General features: G+C 37.1%; 2 protein-coding genes across 9 annotated transcripts in view; both read right to left on the bottom strand.

Annotated features, from left to right (window-relative positions):
- Positions 1-9284, bottom strand: part of LOC131048618 (uncharacterized) — a 244342-nt gene extending 235058 nt beyond the window's left edge. For 5 of the 8 annotated variants that reach the window (XM_057982646.2, XM_057982647.2, XM_057982644.2 and 2 more), the window contains exon 1: positions 8992-9283. The gene's annotated coding sequence lies outside the window, so the exon portion shown is untranslated. Of the gene's footprint in view, positions 1-8972 lie in introns of all 8 variants that reach the window. The other 3 variants (XM_057982650.2, XM_057982643.2, XM_057982648.2) reach the window with 3 other exon arrangements.
- The window catches only part of LOC131858371 (uncharacterized), a 197844-nt gene that overhangs the window by 11974 nt on the left and 159304 nt on the right, over positions 1-26566 (bottom strand). The window lies entirely within an intron of this gene.

Genomic DNA, 26566 nt, shown 5'->3' with positions numbered 1-26566 from the left:
CAGCGAATTCCTTGAAGGTCAGCAATCTAGGTTAAGGGAACAGCAGCATCCATCTCTCATATGACAGCAAGTGAATGTTGAAGGCAGCCACCTCAATCTGTCATACCTCCTGTAACAGCAACATCTGAACCTACAAACACATGAGATAAGTGTTGTAAAGTTTGCATAACTATAATCGATAATCAGATCTGAGGATCTTTTCTACCTGGGTTTTTCCTCCTAGGAGGTTTTCCCAGGGTAACTATGCTTGTCTCTATTTCATTCTCTTTCTTTGCTATGTTTAAATCTGAAACTATAAGTCTCTAATCTAATTAATCTAATCAGTAAACAAATTCTGATTTTCTGAGTTTTAGTTAATCTGAAAGTGTTAAAGCTAACATGGTATCAGAGCTATAGGCTAGATCAACTTTCAAATTTTAGAATTTAGTACTCCTTTATTTCCAGATTGTTGTCACATTTACAGGTCAGGTCAATGGGGCTGAAAGTTGAAGATAGGCTTGATGGGAATCTCCATTTTACTGCATGGAAGGTTCGAATCAAGTTGGCTCTAGAGGAAGAAGATCTTCTCCAATTCATAGAAGCGAAAAAGCTAACTGAACCTACGGATGCAGCTGAGCTAAAACAATTCAAAAAGGATGTTGTCAAGGCCAGGAAGATTCTCATTGATTCAGTCAAAGACCACCTAGTCACCTCTATTGCCTCATTTACTACTACAAGGGAAATGTTCAGCCATCTACAAGGTACATATGAAGTTAACAATCTCAGTGGGGCAATTACTTTAAGACAGCATCTACTTAATATCAAAATGGCAAAACAAGATTCTGTTATTTCCTACTTTATGAGAATTTTAGAACTAAAGAATCAACTAGGTTTAATTGGTCATAACATGGAAGACAAAGACCTTGTCATGATCGCCCTAAATGGTCTACCTCACTCATGGGAGTGATTTATCCAAACCATAAGTCGCAGAATTGAGTTACCTACCCTTGATAGCCTTAAGAATGATTGCATCCAAGAAGAGTCTGGCCTCATCACAGGAGGGGCAAACCAAAAGTCCCCATGTTGATGATCAACACATGCTTGCAGCCCAATGCAAGAAAGGGGGAAATTGGAAGAAGCCTTATCCAAAAAGAAATAAGGAATTCAAACCATTTAGTTCCCAACACCTCTGGAAGAAACCAAGAGATACCTCGCATGTTTGATGCTTTAGATGTGATAAATTTGGTCACTATGCTAAAGAATGTCAGAATAACCCTATCCAAAGAGAAGCCAACCTAAATGAAGCCTCAGAACAAAATGAAGACTTCTAATTCATCTCCGCTCTGTCTAGCAGTATTCCTTCAGATAGTAATACATGCCTGATTGACAGTGGTGCTTCCAGACACATCACATGTTATTGTGATCATCTTTCAAACTTAGTAGAAAAGGACACCAGCCTTCATGTGGTAATCGGTGATGACGCTCGTTATTCGGTAAGAGGTACTGGCTCTACTTCTTTAAATTTAGACTCTGGTATTAATCTGCACCTTAGTGATATCTTGTTTGTTCCTGGAATTAAAAGAAACCTAATTTCCATTTCTGCTCTAGAAGATAAAGGTTATCAAATTGCATTTTCTAAGGGAAAAGTTCTTGCTTGTCCTAAAAAATCTAGTTTTAAATCTGCTCATATAATCCGTCATAGTTATGATAGTCTTTATCAGCTCTCTACTAACCCTATTCAAGCCCTCATTCATGAGGCTCCTGAATCCTGTGAGCTATGGAATAGAAGACTTGGACACTTGCATTATCAAGCTCTTCCCTCTCTTGAAAAGTTAGTCAAAGGTATGCCCAAACTCAGTCAAATTCATGATAACACTTGCAAAGGTTGTGCTATAGGTAAAAATGTTAAAAGTCCTTTTTATAAAAGTGAAAATAGAGCTAAAGACAAACTAGAACTTGTTCACTCTGATTTATGTGGTCCTATGTCTATAGCATCTCCTAGTGGATTTCTTTATTACATAATCTTCATAGATGATTTCTCTAGGAAAACTTGGATCTACTTCTTGAAATCTAAAGAATCTGATGAAGTCTTAAGTAACTTTCAAGAGTTTAGGCCATTAACTGAAAACTCCTCTGGTAAAAGAATTAAATGTCTAAGATCTGTCAATGGAAGTGAGTACACCTCCGGTAGCTTTCATGACTTTTGTGTTGAGTCAGGAATTAAGAGGGAGTTTTGTGTTCCATACAATCCTCAACAAAATGCAGTTGCTGAAAGGAAGAATACGACTATTGTTGAGGCTGCAAAGGCCATGATTCACGATCAAGATTTGCAGACCTTCCTATGGGCTGAGGCTTCTAGAACAACAGTGTATATCTAGAATAGATGTCCTCGTCGTGTTCTAAAGAACATGACCCCTGAAGAAGCCTTCACAGGATCCAAACCAGACATCAGTCACCTTAGAATTTTTGGAAGTCCCGTTTATGTTAATATGCCCAAGGAAAAGCGATCCAAGTTGGAACCCCCCGGAAAGAAAGGCATGCTAGTCGGCTACAGTGAATCCTCCAAGGCATTCAGGATATACGTCCCGGGTCAAAGGTATGTTGAGGTAAGTAGGGATGTTACATTTGAAGAAGATATTGCTTTTAAAAAATCAAAAGGTTCTTATGTTATTGATAAAGCTAATGACAATCAAGATATGAATGTTGATACTAACCCCGAGATTCAGAGGGAGCTGGTTGAACCGCCACCTCAATATGAACATCATGATCTACTAGAGCCCATGAATCCCACTGATATTCCTAGTGACATTGTCATTACCAAAAAGAGGCCTCTTTGGGTAAGAAACACCATTCGAGAAGCCCAAAGATTTACTGCTTCCAGTGGCACCTTTCGTGAAACTAAGAGACCTCAAGTATTCTCCAACTACGTTGCATTGATGTGCAATCTCACCGAAACTGAACCTTGCAATGTTGAAGAAGCCTTGAATCATCATGTCTGGAAGCTTGCTATGGATGAAGAGTATCAGTCAATCATCAAAAATGATGTTTGGGATATTGTGCCCAGACCCAAAGGTAAATATGTTGTTTCCTCTAAATGGTTATTTAAAATTAAACATAATGCTGATGGTAGTATTGAAAAATATAAGGCTAGATTTGTAGCTCGTGGTTTTTCTCAAAAGGAAGGCATAGACTATGAAGAAACTTTTGATCCTATTGCTAGATATACTTCTATTAGAACGATAATAGCTATTGCTGCTGCTAGATGTTGGAAACTACATCAAATGGATGTTAAGACTGCCTTCCTTAATGGTGTCATTGAGGAAGAGGTCTATATTGAACAACCTGAGGGTTATGAGATTCAGGATAGATTAACTGATGTGTGCAGGTTGAAGAAAGCTCTGTATGGCCTTAAACAAGCTCCTCGTGCTTGGTATGAAAGAATTGATAAATATTTGTTAAGTCTAGGTTTTTATAAAAATGATGTTGACTCTAACATATACTTTAAGTTAGCCAATGATGAAATGCTAATTCTAGTTCTATATGTGGATGACTTATTTCTTACTGGTAAAGATGAACTTATTGTTAGATGCAAGGAAGAACTAGCTTCAGAATTTGAAATGAAAGACTTAGGTCTAATGCATTATTTTCTAGGTCTAGAAGTATGGCAAAGATCTAACAAAATTTTTCCAAGTCAAGGAAAGTATACTATTGACATTTTGAAAAGATTTAGAATGATGGATTGTAAACCAATGTCTACTCCTATGGAATCTAACTTAAAGAAGTTAAGTGTCTCTGCAGCTAACTCTGATTTTGCAAATCCATTAGAGTACCAGCAGTTGATTGGATCACTGATGTGTCTAGTTAACACTAGACCAGACATATGTTTTGCTGTGAATGCTCTGAGCCAGTTTATGAGCATGCCCAAACATGTTCATCTTGTTGCAGCCTAGCACATCCTAAGGTACTTGCGAGGCACAGTTGGTTTTGGGCTGAAGTATCCACTTAACACTTCAATTACCTTGGAAGGTTATTCAGATGCAGACTCGGCTGGAAGCGTCAAAGACAAGAAAAGTACCCCCGGTATTTGCTTTAGCTTGGGATCCGCAGTGATCTCTTGGGCTTGCAGAAAACAATCCTCAATGGCATTGAGTACTGTTGAAGCTGAGTATATTGCAGCAAGTGTAGCTTCTAGAGAAGCTTTGTGGCTTTGTAAGCTTCTTGCTGGGCTGTTTGGTCAGCCTTGGGATCCTACAGTTATTCACTGTGATAATCAGAGTTCTATCAAAATGTCTATCAATCTAGTGTTTCATGATAGGTCAAAACATGTGGAAACCCATTATCATTTCATTCGGGATATGGTGCAAAGAGGTGCTATTCAGCTGAAGTACGTCAGCACTAATGAGAAGGTTGCAAATATTCTCACCAAGCCTCTATCCAAAGTGAAGTTTGTGTACTTCAGGGACAGACTTGGTATTGTGGAAAATAAAACCCTAATTGAGAGGGAGTCTCAATCTCAGTGATACATTGTGTTGTATCAAACCACCCTTTGCGGGCAATGTAAGGTGGTATTGTAATCTTCTCAGGGAGAAGTGTAATTATTAACCATCCTCTACGGGCAATGTAAGATGGTATTGTAATCTTCTCATGAAGAAGTGTAATTGTTAACCATCCTCTATGGGCAATGTAAGATGGTATTGTAATCTTCTTGGGGAGAAGTGTAATTGTTGACCATCCACTGCGGGCAATGTAAAATGGTAGAAGAAATCCTCTCCACCCTCTGCAGGCAATGTAAGGTGGATCCAGTCTATGCTTGTGTGCAAGCTGGAAGATTATATTATGTAATTCCATTCTTTGCTTGTGTGTAAGATGGAAGATTATAGTTATGTTCTCCTCCCTAATTAAGAGGGAGTGTTGATATTAATTAGGGAATGGCGGATTCCTATTGCCTTGGGCAACATTGGAATCACCCAAAAGGGTTGGGCCCTTTCGTCAAACGTGTAGGGCAGAGCCCTATCCTCACGGCAACCTTAAACTTTGCCTCACAAACCTAAAACACTCAACGTGTTGCTAATAGGGCCGACCCTATTCATAAGTTATTTAAGAAAACAAATATAATTAAAGTTAATTATAAAGGAAGCCGACCTATTTTAAAAGGGTTTCGCTCCTCATATAAGTAAAGGTAAGAACTCGTTATTATTTACTCAATTCAGTCTGCTCTTTCATTCATGCGAAACCTACATGCCTGCCTAAATGCGAACTTCGGGGAGACACATGATATCTGCACTTACAGCAATCTACCATTAGGAGATGCGAAATACATGACATCTGCACTTACAGCAATCTGCCATTAGGAGGTGCGAAATACATGACATCTGCACTTACAGCAATATACATCTGCCATTAGGAGGAGGTGCGAAATCCATCATAAGGAGTCAGCGAATTCCTTGAAGGTCAGCAATCTAGGTTAAGGGAACGGCAGCATCCATCTCTCATATGACAGCAAGTGAATGTTGAAGGCAGCCACCTCGATCTGTCATACCTCCTGTAACAGCAACATCTGAACCTACAAACACATGAGATAAGTGTTGTAATGTTTGCATAACTATAATCCATAATCAGATCTGAGGATCTTTTCTGCCTAGGTTTTTCCTCCTAGGAGGTTTTCCCAGGGTAACTGTGCTTGTCTCTATTTCATTGTCTTTCTTTGCTATGTTTAAATCTGAAACTATAAATCTCTAATCTAATTAATCTAATCAGTAAACAAATTCTGATTTTCTGAGTTTTAGTTAATCTGAAAGTGTTAAAACTAACATATCTTACGTGGCTATTGGAGGACTGTTTGGTTTAATAAATTGTTAAGACTCTAAACTAGTCGATTAAGAGAATTTCGATCAAGGGAGAAGTGTGACGTCTTGACCAGCGATGCACCATCTGATTTCATTCATTTATTCCTTTCATTTACTTATATTCCTCTTACGGTTGGGTGGAATATTAACCGTGGTAAAGGCATGACAACTACAGAGTGCTGATAACGTATGTCTTATGGGCTGGTGGTTTAGATGTTAGAAAACTGTGAAGTCTTATTAATTAAGACAATTTTCCGAATCCATTTATTTTATTTCTGATAAAACAGTGAATATTGTTATTATATTCAATATGACCTGATCGGGGTCATGACACAGTGAAGGTTGGTGGTTTAATGATGAAGGGTAGCATGGCAATCTCCACACATGTATGTGGTCAATTTCCCATCCTGTCTCTTACATTCTTAGATAGGCTTCCCTGCTCCAATTTCTCCCAATTCAAGTATTGAGTTCTTTTTTGGTTTCTGTTCTTTCTTGTAGGACTGATTGGAGAAGGATGGCAAGGCACCAGTCAGACGAAAGCATGAAGGATCATTTTTGAAGGGGACTGTCTGACAGATGTTCTTTTAACCTACTGCAACAGTGCTTAAGATGGTTGAAGTGTTTTGGGGTTTGATGGTATAAATAATTCTTGATCTATTCATTCGCACACCTCAATTGAAGTGAACTTTACTTCAAAATTGGAAGCTTCGGTGCCTCAATTGGCCATCCATGAGTATCCAGATAGTCTCCATTGTGCTTCATAGTTCAGTGGCGAGTGGGTTTAAAATGCAAGGGGAGAGCTCAGCGAGGGCAGCGTGAATTCCTCATGCACATTGCATCCATTATGAAATTTATACTCCAGTGGATGAAATTCAAATAGTTGTTCAACAAAAGGAGTTAGTTAAGTTTTGTTCTGACTGGGCTCTGGTGGTGAAAATGTTAATAATTACCCATAAAGGTGGAAATTTTGGCTTTTGCATGTCATTTTTCCTTACCCTTTCTCTCATGCAAAGGTGTTGTACAGGTCTGAGAGAAAACTCAAGATCATCCTGAGGGTGTTGTTTCATCTTCATGAAAACGGTGTAATTCTGAATTGCTTGTGGTAGCAGTGAAGCTAAGGGTGTTGGGTTTGTGCAAGATGATGGTGACAATGTTGCAAGCAGTTGTGATGTGAAAGTGTGGTCATCGAGATGATAAGTTTTATTCAATCTAACTTGCTTCATTGTGTGGATTTTTTGTTTTGTTTTTTTCACTTTTCTTTTTCCTGCTGACCAGTTTATTGCAGCCTCTGGATGGTTTTGGGCTTGCTAGGTTTAGCCTCTTCAGTCCAACCTTGGCACTGCCTTTTTGTTTGTAAAATATTTTTTCATAGCTTTGCTTGGGTGAAGACACAAATAGAACCCTCGTTAATCTCTCAAAAAAAACATGAGCAGTAAATGTTGTGTACAAAGTGTAATCAAACATTATCTATAGTATTATATTATATCTACTCATGGGTCATTCAATGAAGGATTACCCATTCCACATGAAGAAAAAAGGTGCACAATTCCTAGTATCACTAGTAACACCAATTCCAAACTAAAAGAGAAGATCAAAAATGCCTTTATAGAATTAAAGGCCTCATCGGAATCAATATAGCACCTTTACATACACCACCAAATGCCCATAGGAACATAATATTACATTTCACGTATGTACCAAGATGACACTCAAAGCACTCTACATCTATCCATCAACATAGGTCAAATCCTACATTCAAGGGCATTCCAAGGCAAAAGTGATTGAAGTCATGTCCAACAGCAAAAAACTTTCCTTGGCATCTTAAGAACAATTTAGCCATGGCATGAAACTGCATGAAATATGTAGACCAGCAAAAGATTGAGAGAGATTTTAAATTGGGACACTGGACCTTCTTGCAACTACAGCCCTTCAAGCAACCATCTCTCCCACAACAAGAAGGAAATTAGTGGCACCAAAATTCTACAGGCCCTGTAAAGTGCTCCATAAGATTGTTATTGTCGTTTACGAGTTGAAGTACCTCCCTCTTCAAGGATACATTTTGTCTTTCATGTTCCATGTCTATAGAAAATAGTTTATAATAGGATTTTGGTGCAAACAAAGCTTACAGAATTAGATGACAAAGGAAAGGAGATCTTGGAAGTAAAGGAAGTTTTGAAGTAGTAGATGAAGCAGTTGTGCAACAAGGAAATCGCACGGCATCTTATCAAAAGGATTAATTTTCCATCAGAAGACAAGCACTTTCTGCAAGAGAACCCACATTTGGCCAGCATTTACAAGTTTTTCAAAGGGAGCCATCTTACAACCCTAGCTCAAAACTGACAAGCTTTTGTAATTAAACTAATAATCTCCAATACAATTTTCACCTTAAAAAATATGATAACCTCAAAATTATGTTTGCTGATGTATGCACTCAATACTTTAGTAACCTAAATTAACTCCCAACCCACCTTAACTTTCAAGCCAACTCAACCCTTAAAAAAGTAGGTATATATTTCCTCCCCATACTTAATTTCCCTGAAAATAAATGAGATAGCTCACTCTTGAAACCTAACAGAAGTTTGATAGCTTCTTCAAAGGCATTCCCTAAAAACACTTGGAATGCTCAAAATCTATGCAAATTGCACACCAGCATTTACACCCAGCAAGGAATACTACCATTCATTATCACTTCAGAAGTCCCAATCACTTGTTATGTAAAGAATCCAACTAGGCATCTAGTTTTCAGTTAAGCATTTTGATTATTCACACAATCCCTTTCTCCATGGAAGAAGAATCGACAACACAAGTGAGAATATCCTCTTAATCTCCGTGTTCACATCTTTATTGGTTCAAAAAAGCATAAAGTAATTCAAACAAATGGGATTGTATTCTGTGAAACAACTATTTAGTATTTTATGGAAAACATATGAAACACTACCAATGAACTAAATTGTGATCCAAGACTATACTAGAGGATTATTTTGAAGGCAAGCATTGTTGCAATATTCAAGATATTTATCAAAGAACTGGTGTTCGCAATTAAATCTGGTTAAGATTCTCACATCATCTTATTTAAGCTAAAAACATATTATATTACAAATTTTCGTCGGAATCTTTATAAAAAGGAAAGAAAAACTACTACATTACCAAAAGAAAATGGAGGCACCTGAAAGTGATATAGGTCAGCTGCACAAGCGCTTCATTGCAAGCATGGAGTAGAGATCTGATTAAGGCTTAGGGGGATGAAGATGGCTTATGTCCACTTATTTTCACAACCTCCTATTTAAACTATATATATTATATAAGTACAATTTCTCTTTGGAATTTTTGAAAAAATTAAAAAACTACTACATCACAAAAATAACGGAGGCACCTGCGCCGTTAATTCTAAGTATGGAGTGAGATTCGATAAAGGCTTGGGGCAATGGAGATGGTTTACGTCCACTTCAATAGAAAGCGCAATATATTTAGAGGGTATTTCTTGGCTCTAGTTTTAAAGGGGTGTTTTTGAGGGGTTCCTTTCGGTTATTTGTCTTTCGGTTTTTTGTCACATTGGTGGTGGTGTCGTATGGTAGCCAAGTATGGCCTTATGGTGTGTCAAATTAGAAATATAACTAAAATAGAAATCATTTTAAAATATTTAATTACAAATAATTTTTAGGAGTTGTTATTTTTTGTAAGAGAGAATTTTTTTTTTTGAAGGCAACTATTATCAAGTTATTATGTTATTTGAGGAAAAAAGAAAATATGAAGATTGATAAGTAATGTAGGGCTACAAAGGGATGAAGACTTGCATAGAAAAAAGAATGTGTGGATGTAACAAAATAATAAATGGTTAAATAGATGAGACATTAATATAAACAAAAGTAAAAATCTTAACAAAGACCAAAAAAAAAATATGTGAATGAACAATTTAGAATAATGATGTGGAGGAAAGAAATATATGACAACACAATATTATAGAATTCAACCCAACTTAAAAGCATTGCTAAAAAGTATAAGGGTTGAAATCTAGGGAAGAGATCCCCATTACTCAAGTAAGGACTAGTTCCCATAGACTCAACTATGAGACAGACGTATGATGACACCTAAGCAAGAATGGGACATGAGGGTTTGTATTTTTTATACTATGAGAGCAATATAAATAAGAAACATTTCATCCTTGAAAGTCCAAAGTACACAAATATATGAGTCAAATATGAGGAAACATTGAGAGTTAGTTCCATGCTAGAGTTTTTGAGGTAAACAAATTTTTAAAAAAATTGAAAGCTACTAACTCAAATTAGCAAGAGGTGTAACCTTCTAAAGGACATATGTCCCATGAATCTTTAAACAATCAAAGCAACCAATGCAATAGATGGTCCCATATACAGTTTGGTTCAAAAAGCCATTTCCACCAAAAATAAAACTCAAGACGATAATAGAATAAATTTAAATATAGAAGAAATAAGTTAATTCAAATTTAGGGTCAACGTTAAGATTTAGGTATAGTCATTAGGTTAGGGACCCACCTAACCAATAATATGTGTACAACCTTCATAACAAAAGATCGCAAAGTTAATAATGATAATAATTAATGGTGTAAACCAAAAAGGTGCACAACATGTCATATAGGAAACACTATCTAAAAGGTTTCTTTGTTATAGTTACACTTTTTATGTTCTTAATCTATTTTTGACATATTAAGTATGTGTACCAAAGGATTAGGTCATTGATAAAATTTGCACTCAAAATTAGAAATGGTCATAATTTGAATCATAGCTTAGTCAATCTTTAATCAATAATACGTGTATCTACACACACATGTATGTATATGTGTACGTGTGTATGTATGTATAGTTATACATACATACATACACATATGCTTGGAAGATGTTTTTTCTTATATTGCCTTCATTACCTATATTTTATCCTATAATTCTAAGTTATTTTCTCTTTATCTCTCCACCTAGTAGTATATTTGTTTACTCATATAGTCTCTAAATAAGTAGAGTATATCGTGTATATCTTCATGACTTATCATCCTTTAAAAGGCACTACACATTATCAAGGTTTTTTATTGGCCTTTTTGTGATTGTAACTTAAGTTGTTCTACTTATAGTTTCTTGTCTACCAAAATCCTCCCAAGACATAATTTATTGTCTTGTCCTCAATACAACCTATCTCCATTCAAAAAGAAATTCCAATATCTCAAGATCTTAACAATGTGTTAAGACCCCTAACTATGGTAGCAAATGTTATAAATGTTCTTAATCTACTCATGAATATTCCAGAGTTAACACAATATGTTGAATTAATAACATCCACATTGAAATATATCAATATACCTTACAAAAATAAAAGTAGGTAACAATGTTAATAAAGGAATTGTCTACTTAGTATATTGGAAAAGTCTTGACAAAAATGAGAAGGGGGTGTTTACTTCTAACTCCAAATCCTTCATATTTGGTATATCAATGTCACTCTTTTCACTCAATTGACTATGTTGCAATTAGAGGAATCTCAACTATTGGCATTGTCGTCCAACTAAATCATTCATGATATTATAGTTTTGTGAGAGTTGTTGAAATTGGGTCTATAATGCAGTAGTTTGAACCTTTAATGATATGGTGATTTCTAACCATTTCATGCAATATTGATACAATGTTGAAACATTATTGGAACTATAGTCCAACTTCTTGACTTGTCTATCCATTTTTTTCTAAATGTTCCTCCATTTTTGCTAAATGTGGCCTAACTTATTTATATGATATAGAGATAATTATTCATTATGTTACTATGTTTTTCTTGCTACTAACCACTAATCTAACCTAATTTACTTTGTACCACTCCTTCCAACTGTGTTTTTGTGGTTTATGATATCCCCAATGTAATTAAATAATAAATCTAATTACTTTGTTGTAAGGCCCAAATTTAATAACAAATATTTCGGGCCCTTTTTATTTAATTAGATTAGGCAAGTTTTGGTTGGTCATGTCAGCCCATTTGTAACCCTTCGGGAAGTTTCCCGGAGCCCATATATTTGGCCGTGTTAGTCATTGTTGGGGGTATGCGAGTTTTGATATTTATTTTCTCTTGTGCGAATTCCTGTTGGAGTTCTGGTTACTGCCATTTCGGAGGTGAAAGACCCTCCCTATTTGGTACTTGCAGTTTCAGTGGGATTCACCTCCCACCCTATCCTGCCTTGTATTCGTTTTGGATTTGGCAAATCTTGAAATATATCATTGCTTACTTTCTCCAGTTGCGTATCTGTTAATTTGGATTTACATGCATAAGGGGAACTCATAATATTCTGAACCCGTTACTCTGGAAACCCACCACACAACCACTGCAGTTCACCAAACCTTGGCATCTTTACCCAATCTGCACCACCATACGACCTTCACCATACACCTTCAGCACCACCGCACGGCTTGCTCTACACCACCATACGGCCAGCCCTACACCAACGTACGGCCAGCCCTACACCACCATACGACCTGTCATTCACCACCGTATGGCCAACCTTACACCACCGTACGACCTTCTTGGTGCTACCATATGGCCTACCCCTACACTACCGTGTGGCTTGTTGTGCCACTGTACAACTTCCTTGACCCTACCGTACGGCCAAACCACCGTATGACCTTGCTCCAACCCCACCGTATGTTTGCCTCCCTCGCTGGTGCGGTCAAGGAACATTACAGTGGTATCAGAGCTTGTGATCTTGCCAGCCTATCGTGTAGCGGATGCAAGTGTACACCAAAAGGAGGTACTTTTCAGTCGATCGAATGGGCGAACCACGGGACCCTACAAGAGAAGTCATGGAACTATTAAAGGAGCTAACCAAAAGCCAAGCTCAACTCAACGACAACCTAACTAGAGGAGAGCAACAACAACAAATCATGGAGGAAACCTTACGACAATTGGCCTTGGGAAAAACGAATGGAGAATAGAATGGACAGGGTGATGATTCAGTCATGGGAAGGTCAAACATCCAACACTCACATTCACGGCCGCTAATGCCGACTTTTCCTCAAAAATCCGAAGCACCATGGGGGGAGCCAGAACCCACCTTTCAAGAGATGCAAGCATAGTTGAGTCAAGATTGGAGGGATGTAAATCTCGAAGGGGACATATCCTTCAAGGATTATGTGGAGTTCCAGATGAAATACTCGGGCGGCAGAAGTTGGGGCCATTATGGACACTATAACAATGACATCAAACGGAAGGTTGGCAAGATCAACCTGTCATCCTTTGATGGGGCCGGAGCGACCTCAGCACGTGCCTGGGTTCAAAAGGCAGATACTTAGTACCAACTCAACCCGATGTTTGAAGATGAAGCTATCAAGTTTGTAGCACTCCACCTAGAAGGGGTCGCGCATGAATGGTGGCATCATGAAATGGTCACTCTTGGCCATGACCAGATAACTTCCTATGTTGAATTCACAGAGAAGCTCATAGATCAATTTGACGAGAAGGACCCATAACTCAATTTCAAGGAGTTGGCGCAACTAAAGCAATTGGGATCTGTGGACAGTTACATCACAGAATTCCAGAGACTATTTGTGTTGGTGACTGACATCTCAGAGCAGAGATTGGTGGTCTTGTTCATAGACGGATTGATGGAACCACTGAAAGGTTGGGTAAAAGGGTTCAACCCCAGCACGCTCATGGAAGCAATAAAAAAGGCCCGCAACATGGCAACATCTTCCTTTTCCAGAAGTTTTGCACCTACCAAACCACCTTTCGTTCCGAGGGAGAAGGATAATAAACCCTATCCCAAGGGGTCATCGCTCGATGAAGCCACAAGACAGGAACTCAGAAGGAAGAAGTTGTGTTTCACCTACAAAGAACCATGGGAACCAGGCCACCAATGTTTGGGAAAAGGAAAGATTCGCTATATTGAAGTAATGTCTGATGGAGAAGAGGAGCGTGAAGAAAGCAAAACCCCAAGGGAAGAATTGGTTGAAGAAACCAGCCTGGTGGAGAGAATCTCCACATTGGTACGGAGGGGGGGCGTCATTGCCACACTGGCAGGGATCCCGAGGTGCAATGTATTTAGAGTATGTGGTACACTCCAAGTGTCACAACCCTCCTTTATCACTTTTGGATTTAAATCACAATTTTATTTTATCTTTGGATAAGCTATTTAAATGATTGAGTAAATGTTATAAAAAGAGTGAAAAATAATAACACACACACACACACATGGAAAATATACATTATTTTTATTTATTTAATTTCCACATCCAATTATGGCACATGTTGTAGGAAGAATAAGAAGCTTCTATAGGATTCTCCACCACCTTGCATGTAACTCCTCCACTAAGTCTAATTGATTTGCATGAAGTCCAAAATTGGGAAAGAATCTCCTTTTTAATTAAATTTTCTAGATAGTGGAATGGAGGGAATTTTCTTATAAAATTATATGCAAGTTTCAAAGAGGGGAGTTGATTATGTTTTGAAGGAAATTTTCCAACTTTTAGAAATAGATCTTTTTGGTAGTCTCATTTTCGTTGCAGGAATTTTAAGTAGTTGTTTAGGATTTCTCTCAAGTTGCAAGGAAGGATCATAAGGATAGATAGTGGATTCAACATCAAGCTCGATAAACCAGGTTCTCTCCTCGTTGTTTATCTTTACATTTACTTATGAGGAATTCAGATTATCAATAGTTATAAATCTTCCTTTATATAAAGAAACTATTTTATTTGATTTTAAATCTTTTATTTGAGGATAAATAGTAATGATGATGCTTTCATATAGTGCATGTAAAATATAGTTATTTAAATTATTTTATTTCCCTCAAGAAAATATGCACATGATCTTGCTTTTGTTTTTCTTCTAAAAATTTTAGCAAAAGAAAATCATATTCCTTTATTTGTTTAAAATCTCTTTTTCTAAAATCAAAATTCTTCCTGTGTGATTTGAATCTTTATTCCTCCCTCTGATTCTTTTCTCTAGTTCTTCGAATGGAAATTTGAATCTCATTCTTTAATCCCTCTGTGATTATCTTTAAAATCTCTTTGTGATTATCTTTAAAATCTCTCTGTGATTATCTTTAAATCTCTCTATGATTATCTTTAAATCCTCGTTGTGATTATCTTTAAAATTTCTCTGTGATTATTTTTAAAATCTCTCTGTGATTATTTTAATCTCTTTGTGAATATTAATTAAAATAAAATCTCTTTGTGAAATGAGTTGAATAAAATCTTTGTGAAATGAGTTGAATAAAATCTCTCTGTGAATATTGGTTGAAACTCTGTGAATATCAGTTGAATAAAATCCTCCTATGAATACTGGAAACGAATTATGGAAATAAACAATTCCCCTGTGAAATCTGGAACAAACCTCCTGCCTATGAATGCTGGAATAAGCTCTCTCTCTCTCTCTCTCTCTCTCTCTCTCTCTCTCTCTCTCTCTCTCTCTCTCTCTCTCTCTCTCTCTCTCTCTCTCTCTCTCTCTCTCTCTCTCTCTCTCTCTCTCTCTCTCTCTCTCTCTCTCTCTCTCTCTCTCTCTCTCTCTCTCTGTGTAAATGTCAACCTCCTGTTTACTGTAGAATCAATCTAAAACAATTGTTTGGTCATCTATTTTATCCATGTTCTTGTTTTCATAAATAAATTATCTTTTTTTTTAATATATCATTAAGTAATTGGGAATATGAAACCATATATATATATTTTTTAAGTTTATATTAAAATGTATTAATGTTGCAATATAATTATATTAAGTTTATTTCAAATGTTAAAATATATTAATGTTGCATTATAAATATATTAAATTTATTTCAAGTTAAAATATTTTAATGTTGCAAGTAATTCACGGACTTCGAAATTTATTTGAATGATGCACGGAGGCGTCAGGGGCGGTGGTTATTGTAATTGCCAAAGGGGACAGTGGTACCCCCCACTACCCCTGCGGTCACTGTCACGGTAGTGGCCGCAGGGGAGTGGAGGGGCCCACGGTGTCCCCTCAACCCTGCAAGACTGCGCATGCAGGACCGCAGGGGTGATGGGACCCCGTGGTCCCCACCCCCCCTATTGATTATTAAACATTAACCATTCACCATGTTTTTTTTTTGTCGTTATATTATTTATTTATTTTTTTATAAATGTATAAAATACAATTTAGAAATAAATGTATAAATTGCAAATTTGAAATCATTAATTTTCTTTTTATAAACTTTAAGTTATTAAATTAACTTAGAAAATTAATAAATATTGGGGATTATTGAAGAATGAATTTACGATTAACTTATCTATAATAAATACTTGTAAATTATATTATATCAAATGTTATAATTAGAATCATTTGATCTATTAAGATCCATTGGGCACTTAGTTGGCATTAAGCAAATAATTCACATTAATATGATTCGAATCAAATGCCTAAATTTAATCGTTATTTTTGGATTGTTTAATCATGCATGCAAATTACTTATAGATTAATTACATTTATTGACATTTTCATGCAAGTTGCACTATTCTTATAACATGCAAATTTCTTATAGATTAATTACATTTATTGACGTTTTCATGCAAGTTGTACTATTCTTATAACATGCAAATTACTTATAGATTAATTACATTTATTGACGTTTTTTTTTACATGTAATTATTAATATGCAAGTTTCATGATGGTCATTGTTATGCAAAGTTATATTTCAAGTTTTGAGTAATAAATAATGTTAGTCATGGTTTTTATTCCATGTAATTCATCAAGTAGTTATTTCAAGTAATTGAGCTTTGCAAAGTCTAAATTCATAATTATTTTTCAAGCACGATCTTTATCATAAGTCAGAAAATTAAATAAAGGAAGTTGGAAAACCAAAACCTAGTAGCGTTTGGTATATACAGTGCCTCTGGGTCACGCTTACGGGTAATGTCGTCGTGTTGAACTACTGCACTTAATGCCTAATAAAGCTACATCAACGATGTCTGTGGCATCGTCCCTATAAATCGTCGAGGAGTAATAAGGGACACTTGGAAGTTAAAATCCAAGGGGCGGGTAATCCCCCTTGGATCGATAATTTAATAAGATAATTCTAAACGATCTTTCATCCGCTGAGTTAAACTATAGTAAACCCCTATAGGGATGTTGAGTGAAATGATTTTATGAAATTGTTTTAATCTCAAAGATTATTATCGATTGACAATTGGTCAAGGGTGACGCTCATGATAAGAATTAGGATCTAGTTATTTTAGGCAACAAGCAATAGGCCATCTTGAGTCTTTGCTTAAGCGCTACCATCGTGGGTAGCAACCGCGGAGAAACTGTCTGGACTTTACACCTTGATCCCGTGTCGAAGCGAGTATGTAGGTAGTCTTGGGACGGAGTTGTCCCTTGTACTCAGGCGATCGTGGGTGGGGTCTAGGCTTGGAAAAAGAAAGAATGAGTAAGAATCCTATTTTGAAAGATAAGATAATTAAATTGGAAAAAGTAATTCAATGCATACTCAAAAGGAATCCCGAATGGATTCGCTTGACTTCCTGAGGCTTTAAGCCAAATTCCGAGGCAGAATTCAAGCTTGTATTATGTTATTTAATTACTCCTAAGGACAGTGACCTCGGTGCACTTCTGTTAGAAGAGTGTAGTACTTAGTGAGTGGCTTAGGACCCGAATGGTCCCGATGAGTCTAAGTCTCTAGCCAGAGCACCTCCTATCCCAATTGGATAAATGCCTACCCAGTATGGGTAGATGCCTATCCCATATTGGATAGATGAAATCTTATGTCTCATATGGACCGATGCCTACCCCGTATGGGTAGATGCCTATCCCGTATTGGATAGATGAAATCTTATGTCCCGTATGGACCGATGCCTAACCCGTATGGTTAGATACTCATCCCGGATGGATGAATGCCTAATCCAAATGGATGGATGCCCAGAGTATGCAATTGAATCAAACACAATGATTAAATTAAACAAAAAAAAAAAGAATGGTCAATTTTGTTGGGTTAATTAAGGTGGGTTATTACACCAAGGGCAATGATTTCTTGTTATGCTCGATAGTGGAGCCTTGCTCAAATTCATAAAATCATCACTCATCAATCATAGGGGCTTGTGTACGAAGGAACATGAAGGGTTTGATGTCAAGGTGGCAGGAGGCAATCTCCTATCATGCACTCACCTAGTTCCGCAACTGAGTATCACCACGGGAAATTACACGGTGACCGATTGTTACCCCCATATTTTTTGCTCATGCCTAAAGTCTCATAATCATCTAAAATCAGTTATTGTTAATGTTTTAATGCTGAAGTTTTTATGGCCAAACTCCATGTCAGCTGAGAGATTTTAATTGTTTTATTTTTGGCTTACCCATATACCCAAACAATTAAATCCCAAGTTTTATGTGTCTCATGCAAAAATGATTTCTGGGTTATGCTCTACTTGGCTTATTTGTTCTACAGTTAAAATTTCACAAGAAACAGAGCCTTCAGTAAAACATTATGCAGGTTTTTCTATGGCAGCCCAAAGAAACAATTATGATTGAACTTGAACCTTGAACCTTCAAAAGGTTCAAGGTTCAAAAGGTTCAAAAGGTTCAAGGTTCAAGGTTCGATTTTAGAGGTTCAAATTCAGAGTTCAGAGATTCATCAAATGCAGGTTCAGAGTGTGTGAGTTCAAAATTTCAGCAATTTTAATAATCCAATAACATTGGCATGTCTAATGTTTGTAATTTTTAATGTAATTTGTAACAACAAATTTTTTGAGACAGAAAAATCAGTCTCGGTGCAGGGGCCATAACTTTGCATTGAACCGTTGGATCACACTGAAATTTTAATATGTTTTATAAAACCTAGTTTTCTAAATTCTCAGTAGAGCGATTGGAAAAATATTATCTCAGTCAAAAGTTATTTATATCTGAGTACGAGTATATAAAAATTTTGAGATAAAAGATTTGAAGATTTTTTTTTAAAAAAAAGTTATAACGAAGAGGATAAAAGATAAAAGGGAAAAAAAGATTAATTAATAATCTTTTCAAGATTCAGTTACGAAAGGAGATGATGATTATTTAAGGAAAGTTTCTCCAAAAAAGAGGGGTTCTTCTTCTTCTTTTTCTTCTTCTTCTTTTGGGAGGAGTGGGTGTGCTACAGAGAAAGTGAGAAGTTTTCAAATCTCTGATTGTAAGAGGGGAAGTAGTTTTAATGAGTTATTATTTTGTTTGTTGTAGGGGATTTGGGTTTGTGTATTCCAGATTGTATTGAGAAATAAAGAAATGCAGATTTTGCCTGTGTGTAATCTTGTGCATTCTTTTGATTAGAGATTCTTGGTGCTTTATAATCCTCTTATGGCGAACAGATAAATTGCATTTTCAAATCTGTGCATTTGAATGTGAATAGAAAATCTCTGTTGGGATAAATATTCATTTATGCAACATTTGGTGCTTCCTCGGTCATTTCACTTTCAAAAGTTTATGAATTAATTTAATGAGTGGGTCTTTTTGTTGATTTTGCACGGATGTTCTGATCCCCCTTGTCCTGTGAGACATGAGAGAGACTCGATCAGATCTGTGTATGTGGGAAGATCAAATAGATGGTCTGTGTGCTATTTATTTGTTTCTCTCTTTGTTATTTAAATTCTAAATCACATTCATGCCGTGTTGATGGATGAGTGTTAATGTGCCTTCGTGTCTTCTGGTTAAAGACATATTCAGCATTTTAATTCATTGTAAATCTTGTAAAGAGGGAGCTGTACCTCTCAATTCAGAGGAAGATTATCAATTCAATGATAATTTATCCAACTGTTGGTGCTCTTTGTCCTTTATCTCAGGCATTTGGAGTTAGTATGTGTATGTATTTGTTGAGGGACAAATCTGTTCACTAACATCGATGATTTCTTTGTTGTGGATCTGGATGACACGGATGTCATATTGGGCATTCAATGGATGGAGACCCTCGACCAGTACACATAGAGCTTCAAACGGATGGAGTTCTCACTCGAGGTTGATGGCAGGAAGGTAGTTCTCAAGGGAATGTCAAATGGCGGCCCAAGGGAGATTTCTGCCAAAAGGATGGAAGCCATCTTCAGACATGATGAAGTAGTCTGGGCAACACATTGCTTGATCTCAACAAAACCTGTGAAAGGGAAACCGACTCACTATCAAGATGGGGAACTTCAGTCGGTTCTGGATGGGCATAGCTTGGTCTTCGTTGATATTCCACCTGGTATACGCCCACACAGAGGGTTTGAGCACACCATTGAGTTGGAGGAGGGGGCAAAACCCGTTATCACCACACCTTATCGCCACCCGAAGAAGTTCAAAGATGAGATAGAGAAAATGATCCAGGAACTCCTCGATAAGGGATGGATCTGGCTAAGTTCTAGGCCCTTTGCATCCTTAGTGGTACTAGTGAAGAAGAAGGATGAGACTCTCAAAATGTGTGTCGATTATCGTGCACTAAACAAGAAGACTATCAAGAATAGGTACCCCATTCCCAGGATTGATGAGCTATTGGATGAACTACATGGCGCAATCTATTTCTCCAAGATTGATCTTTGTTTTGGCTACCATCAGATCTGTATGAGGGAGCAAGATGTGGAAAAGATGACCTTTTGTTGCCATTACAGACATTATGAGTTCTTGGTCATGCCGTTTGGATTAACCAATGCTCTGACCACTTTTCAGTCTTGCATGAACCACATCTTCAACAAGCAACTGCGTAAGTTCCTATTGGTATTCTTTGATGACATACTCATCTACAACAAGACCTGGAAGGAACATATGGGGTATTTAGATGAAGTATTGGGGATTATGGAATCACAATCACTGTATGCCAAAAGATTCAAATGTGAATTTGGAATGACCGAGGTCCTATACTTGGGTCACGTCATCAACGCCCAGGGGGTACAAGTTCATCAGGAAAAGATTCAGGCCATTTTGGATTGGCCTCCACCAAAGACTCTCTCGGAGTTGCATGAATTTTTTGGTTTGTGCAGTTATTATAGAAGGTTTGTGAAAGGATTTTCACAACTTGGGGCACCACTGACAAATCTGACAAAGAAAGGATCCTTCCATTGGAATGCGCAGGCACAACAGACCTTCGACAAACTAAAAGAAGTGATGAGCACGTGTCCGATTCTGGCACTACCAGACTTCACTCATCCTTTCATCCTGGAGTGTGATGCCTCGAGTGAAGGCATTGGAGCGATGTTGTTGCAAGACCGTCACCCCATTGCGTTCAAGAGCTGGAAGCTCTCGAGAGTTGAGCGGTTATATTCCATCTATGACAAGGAGATGCTCGCCATGATACACACACTGACGATGTTTCGGTAGTACCTCGTCGGAGCAAAGTTTGTTGTGCGAACAGATCACAACAACTTGCGATACTTCTTGGAGCATAGGGATCTAAATGAACGACAACAGAAATGGGTGAGCAAAGTCCAGGCATTTGATTTCGACATTGAATATGTGAAGGGAAAGAATAACATGGTCGTTGATGCCCTGTCAAGAAGGCCCACCATATGTTCTTTATCTTAGATTTCGACGGACTGGAAGGAATACCTGTTGGTTGAATACTCTAAGAACACTTTTGCTTGCGAACTGATGGATGGTCGAGTACAGGATGATCAATACAAGGTAGTTGACAACATCATTTATTACAAGGATGAAATTTATCTGGTACCCGAATCCAAGATGAAGGAAATTTTTTTGAAGGAATTGCACGACTCCCCCTTGACTGGACACTCGGGATACTTGAAAACCTACAGACAGATCCGTGAAAGGTTTTCCTGGAAGGGGCTTAAGGATGAGGTTCTGCAGTATGTAGGGGAATGCTCCACCTATCAGCAGAACAAATCTGAGCATAACCTGGTGGTCGGACTGTTGCAACCACTGCCAATTCCTGACCAGAAATGGGATAGCATCTCGATGGATTTCATTATGGGACTCCCTAGAGTGCAATGAAAGGATTGCATTTTTGTCATAGTTGACTGATTGACCAAGTATGCACTTTTTTTTGGCCATCCCCACAAGATATCAAGTAGTTCAAGTAGCTGAGTTGTTCTTCTGTGAGGTGTTCCACCTACATGATTTACCGCGAAACATAGTCAGTGAGAGGGATAGCTGTTTCCTGAGTACCTTCTGGATGGAGTTATTTCGGTTGGCTGGAACCGAGCGGTCACCCAGCACGAGCTACCATCCACAGACAGACGGACAAACTGAGATTGTGAGCAAATGGCTGGAGGGTTATCTCGGGAACTATGTCTCAGCACAACAAAGGGCTTGGGTTCGCTGGTTACATTTGGGTGAACATTGTTACAACACCACTTATCACATGTCGATAGGCATGCCACCTTTCAAAGAAATGTATGGTTATGAACCTTTTTCATTTGTTGACCTGGCATTGGGAGATAGTCATGCACCAATGGCCAAAGGTTGGCTTCAGGAGAGTTTAGACATCCTAAGAGCTCTCAAAGAAAACCTGCAGAGGGCATAGAACCAACAAAAGATGTATGCTGACCGACACCGGATTGAGCAAAATTTTTAAGTTGGTGATCTGGTTTACCTCTAACTTCAGCCGCACAGACAATCCTCCTTGAAGACAAGTGGTAAGGAGAAGCTGAAGCGGCATTTCTATGGACCCTACAGGGTGGTTTAGAGAATGGGCGAAGTTGCCTACGAATTGGAGCTTCTTGAGGGAAGTCAGATTCACAATGTTTTTCACATGTCATGTCTGAAGAAGGTCGTCGGGCAACATGTCACAGTGTCCAGGGATCTGCCACCCATCGACAAAGAAGGGAAACTAATTTTGGAATCGGCAGAGGTCGTCAATGTTAGAGAGAAGAGGTTGAGAACATGCATAGTCAAAGAGTTCCTTATACACTAGAAGAATCTACCCATTAAGGATGCCACCTGGGAAGGCAAACAAATTCTGGAGCATCCAAGTCTGCAATTGCTTGAGGGCAAGCAATTTTTGGCCCAGGAGGACTGTGATATCCCCGATGTAATTAAATAATAAATCTAATTACTTTGTTGTAAGGCCCAAATTTAATAACAAATATTTCGGGCCCTTTTTATTTAATTAGATTAGGCAAGTTTTGGTTGGTCATGTCGGCCCATTTGTAACCCTTCAGGAATTTTCCCGAAGCCCATATATTTGGCCGTGTTAGTCATTGTTGGGGGTATGCGAGTTTTGATATTTATTTTCTCTTGTGCGAATTCCTGTTGGAGTTCTGGTTACTGCCATTTCGGAAGTGAAAGACCCTCCCTATTTGGTACTTGCAGTTTCGGTGGGATTCACCTCTCACCCTATCCTGCCTTGTATTCGTTTTGGATCTGGCAAATCTTGAAATATATCATTGCTTACTTTCTCCAGTTGTGTATTTGTTAATTTGGATTTACATGCATAAGGGGAACTCATAATATTATGAACTCGTTACTCCAGAAACCCACCACACAACCGCTGCAGTTCACCAAACCTCGACATCTTTACCCAATCCACACCACCGTATGGCCTTCACCGTACACCTTCAGCACCACCGCATGGCCTGCTCTACACCACCGTACGGCCAGCCCTACACCATTGTGTGTTGGCTCTGCACCACCGTATGACCAGACCTACACCACCGTATGACCTGTCCTGCACCTCCGTACGGCCAGCCCTACACCACCATATGGCCTTCTTAGTGCTACCGTATGACCTGCCCCTGCACTACTGTGCGGCCTGTTGCACCATTGTACAACTTCCTTGACCCTACCGTACGGCTAAACCACCGTATGACCCTGCTCCAACCTCACCATACGTTTGCCTCCCTCGTTGGTGCGGTCAAGGAACATTACATGGTCGCAAAGGAATAAACTTGAATTTTTGGTTAGTGTTGTTGCATCAACTTTATCATCTTATCATCTTGCATTGCACTACCAAATGCGTCACACAACTATATTTTTTGGAGTGGTAAAATATGTGTGAAATCTACTTTTATTCCTATAGGTGTTCTAAGAAATATATTTGGGCTCATTGTGACTGCTAGAGTTGTTTGTTTTTTCTTACCTAGATATTCCTTAATATCACTTATTGGGTCACTAGTTATTTGTCTTGTTGGAGTTGCCATTTGTTTTGTAGTATCTCTTGTTTCTTCTATTTGTTTGTCATGTCTTAGTTGTTCTATTTTACTCTCTTTATTTCATTTTTATCCCTAATCTCAATGTTTAATGTTTTTAGCATTTTTTTAGTCAGTTGTTCATATCCTTGTTGTTTCTCCTAGTTTTCTATTAATGCTTGTTTTTTAATGATTGGTTGGTTTGTTGTATATTGTGTATGTAGTGGAGATGGTAGTACTATGGTGTCATTAGGCTCCTCCTTCTATGGTTTCTTAGTCTAAACTATTTTGGTGTATGCATGTTGAGTTGTTGCAACAACTTTCTCATATAACTTTTTTTTTAATCTATCATTTTTAAGATCCATAGATAAATCACATACCCTGAGATTTGTTCTTAGATGTTGATCTTAAAGATCTCGTACTTTAATATTTAATTTTTGTGAGAGTTTGAGGTCCTTGGCAAATTCTTCGAATACTTTTTTAATGAGATGTTTATCTTATATGCTTCTTCCATTTGTGTAACCACTTCATTTTGTATAATTATCCTCAATTCTACCATAAGTTGTTCAATTATTTGGTATACTAAATATAGGCTTGCCAATATCAAGCACATCATTAATTGTGCTAGAAATCTAAAAATTTGTAGGCTTTTATGTTCCCTTGTGTCAACCTTGTTACTCATGCTTCCCCTTAAAATAATTTTTTAGTTATAAGAATAAATCTTTCTTATGAATTATAGTAGTCCAAGGTTATAAATAATAATATTGAGGTCAAACTCTATGTTTCCCTCACCTCATGTGATCAAACCAAATAATCAAATGTCTTACTTTTTTTATTGTGCTACCATGTCAAGTCTATATTTGCTACACCTTAGAGTATACGTAAGGTTATGAGGGCTTATGACTACCATAACTCTTAATCTTTCTTATGAATTACACTAGTCCAAGGTTATAAATAATAATATTGAGGTCAAACTCTATGTTTCCATCACCTCGTGTGGTCAAACCAAATAATCAAATGTCTTACTTTTTTTTATTGTGATACCATGACAAGTCTACATTTGCTAAACCTTAGAGTGTACATTAGGTTACAAGGGCTTATGGATACCATAACTCTTAATATTTCTTATGAATTACACTAGTCCAAGGTTATAAATAATAATATTGAGGTCAAACTCTATGTTTCTATCACCTCATGTGGTCAAATTAAATAATCAAATGTCTTACTTTTTTTAATTGTGCTACCATGCCAAGTCTACATTTGCTACACCTTAGAGTATACATAAAGTTATGAGGGCTTATGGCTACCATAACTCTTAATATTTCTTATGAATTACACTAGTCAAAGGTTATACATAATAATATTGAGGTCAAACTCTATGTTTCATCACATCATGTGGTCAAACCAAATAATCAAATGTCTTACTTTTTTTATTGTGCTACCATGCCAAGTCTACATTTGCTAAACCTTAGAGTGTACATAAGGTTACAAGGGCTTATGAATACCATAACTCTTAATTAAGTCATGGTATCATTGTTAATTATTATTTAGTTATTTACGTCAGCACATGACCTAAATGTGGTTATCTAAGTCAACTTGGGTAATATCATAGGCATAAGTAGGGTACAAATAGAGAGATATTGAATCTTATTTGATCATTAGATTTTGAATTGCATTCTAATTGGAGATATATGGAGGTTTTCCTCTTTTTTTGAGTTGTTATTCTCAATTATTATCAATTATTTGTAGAATATTTCATATTATCTTCCTCTGTTGCGCAATTTATTTCATTAAAGTAGTATCAGAGCATGATCTTGGCATCACGAAGGTAAGGCAATTTTTTCAATCTTGGAGGTCATTTTGTGAAGTGCATATCTTCCAAATTTGGAAAAATAAATTTTGATTTTTGGAGGTTTTTTCAATGGCATATTGAAGCATCTTAAATCCAAATTTTAGAGAAATTGGAGCAATATTTATTGACTTATTGCCAAATTAGGCTTTCTACTAATTTTTTAGGAAGAACATATCTCTCAGATATGAGCAATTTGTTTCTTGATTTTCAAAGGCTTTTTTAGGAGCACGTTGAAGAGTCCATAGTAAAAATTTCAAAGGAATTGGAGTATAATTAAGTGATTCATTGTAGAATTAGGGTTTTAATAAACTCACTCTCAAGCATGTAAATTAGTTGTTTTTTTTTACATTCTTGGATAATGTGCAACCTAGGCCTTAGTAAGTTACAGTTAAATTTTAAAGTATTTTGACTTTGTTTATGAGATGTATTTTAAACTTATTGTTGTTTCATAATGATGGTGTATACAACAGGAGGTAAAAAGAACATTGACACACCTTGCAAAACCCTGAATAAGGATGATGTAATATTTAAGGATATTACTTCTAATGATGATATCAACAAGGCTAAGGAAGAAAATTTCATCAACGAAGGAGGATGTGCAACACTTGATAGAATATATGCATCATATAATAAAAAATACATGAAGCATATAAAGCATGTTAAGTGCATATATGACAGGATCGCCAATGGATATCTCAAGCATCCAATATGAATCATCTAGGTCATCTAATATAGGTCCAAACATTAATAACCATATGGGATATAGGAACTTAATACCAAAGGTGGGTATGCAAAAGTTTAATGGTGGAAATATTCTAACACAGATAATTCAAATGGAGAATTTATTTGACATACATCAAATACTTAGT

This window comes from Cryptomeria japonica, chromosome 9 (assembly GCF_030272615.1).
Source record: "Cryptomeria japonica chromosome 9, Sugi_1.0, whole genome shotgun sequence".
Classification (NCBI taxonomy): domain Eukaryota; kingdom Viridiplantae; phylum Streptophyta; class Pinopsida; order Cupressales; family Cupressaceae; genus Cryptomeria; species Cryptomeria japonica.
This window is presented reverse-complemented; position numbering and strand designations above follow the sequence as displayed.